Source organism: Eurypyga helias, unplaced genomic scaffold, assembly GCF_000690775.1.
Source record: "Eurypyga helias isolate BGI_N326 unplaced genomic scaffold, ASM69077v1 scaffold51400, whole genome shotgun sequence".
NCBI classification, from domain to species: Eukaryota; Metazoa; Chordata; class Aves; order Eurypygiformes; family Eurypygidae; genus Eurypyga; species Eurypyga helias.
Genome location: NW_010224778.1, coordinates 1 through 1,633, shown reverse-complemented (window position 1 = coordinate 1,633; position 1,633 = coordinate 1). Strand labels below are relative to the sequence as shown.

The 1,633-nt window shown below is 62.2% G+C and overlaps 1 pseudogene across 1 annotated transcript; it reads left to right on the top strand.

Moving 5' to 3' along the window:
- Positions 1-5: 5 nt before the first annotated feature.
- On the top strand, positions 6-529 carry LOC104505994 (annotated as a pseudogene). The gene has a single exon (XR_727853.1). The product of XR_727853.1 is annotated as a tubulin alpha-4A chain-like (transcript).
- The last annotated feature ends 1,104 nt before the right edge of the window (positions 530-1,633 follow it).

Here is a 1,633-nt window from a genome sequence, read left to right as displayed (position 1 = left end):
TCCATTTCCCCCTGGCCACCTACGCCCCTGTCATCTCTGCAGAGAAGGCCTATCACGAGCAGCTGTCCGTGGCTGAGATCACCAACTCCTGCTTTGAGCCGGCCAACCAGATGGTGAAGTGCGACCCTCGCCCCGGCAAGTACATGGCCTGCTGCCAAGGATGTCACCGCCGCCAGCGCCACCATCAATACCAAGCGCAGCATCCAGTTTGTGGACTGGTGCCCCACGGGCTTCAAGGTGGGCATCAACTACCAGCCACCCACAGTGGTGCCGGGGGGGGACCTGGCCAAGGTGCAGCGCGCCGTCTGCATGCTGAGCAACACCACGGCCATCGCCGAGGCCTGGGCCCGCCTGGACCACAAGTTCGACCTGATGTACGCCAAGCGAGCCTTCGTGCACTGGTACGTGGGCGAGGGCATGGAGGAGGGGGAGTTCTCTGAGGCGCGGGAAGACATGGCCGCTCTGGAGAAGGATTACGAGGAGGTGGGCCTGGACTCCTACGAGGATGAAGAGGAGGGCGAGGAGTAGAGAAGCCCCTGCCAACAAGGACCGTGCTCCTTCCCCGCGTTACCGCAGAAGCCCTTTGCAATAAACCGTTTCAGAGCCTCCGTGTCTCCCACTAAGCCCCCAGCTGTATCGGTCCCTTGCCAGGTCGGGTGTGTGGTGAGTGCCCCAGCTCTGTTACTGGTGCTGATGTGCTTCTTCCCAGTGCTCTGCTACAGCTACAGCTTGCTCCCCACATAGGTAAGAGCCCCCATGTCTGCTGTCTGGGGCCGTGGCACACGTACCACCCCAGTCTCTGCTCCAGCTGGGGGTGGGTACAGCTTCCTCATGTGCTATATGGTCCCATGTTGCATCCTAATCTGTCCAGGGGAGCAGATTTATCCCAAGCAGGAAAAGATCTATGGCTGCCAGGTCTTCTCCCCACGTGCAGCGCGAGAGTAGGAGAGCTTGTCTGTAAGGAGAATGTTGAAACAGTGGGAGCAGCCTGGCACCCCTGTCCCTGTGGCCACAGCATGGGGTAAGGGGCATGCCCAGGTCTGCGGTGCAGCAGGTGCACCCCGAAAGAGCATCCAGCGCGGCATGAACCCCTGCAGCTGCTCTACTGCTGTGTTCTGGCGAGAGGATTAAAGGAGGGGAACGCTCCCTGTGAAACTGCTGGTCTGCATCTCTTTTCTTTACCCCTTCTCCATACACAGGCCAACTGCTGCATGTCCCGGTGAGCCTCTCCAGCCCAGTGGGGCTCTGCTGTCCCCAGGCTCTGCTCACCCCACCAGAGCAGGGCTGCTGCCCCTGCCTCCCAGGCTCTGGCAGCTTCCCCGGCCTGGGCACCCCCCTCCCCCTCCATGGGCACCCAAGTTCTGCCTGTCCCCTGCCTGCACCGTACTGAGCCCCGTCCCCAGCAGCTCTGCACAGCGGTGCCTGGCTCCAGCTGCAGGGCTTTGTTAACTCCCATCGGGAGCACGCTGGGGCCCGGGATTAACTTTCCTTGCTTACTGCTAATGCTGGGGATGTGCCACGCCGCAGGGCTGTCCTCTGCTGCCCTTTCCCTCTGGCAACGCTTGGCTGCTCCACCCAGGCATGCCCCGTTCTCCCCGTGCCCCCGCAGGACCCCCTTCCCGCAGACAGGGAC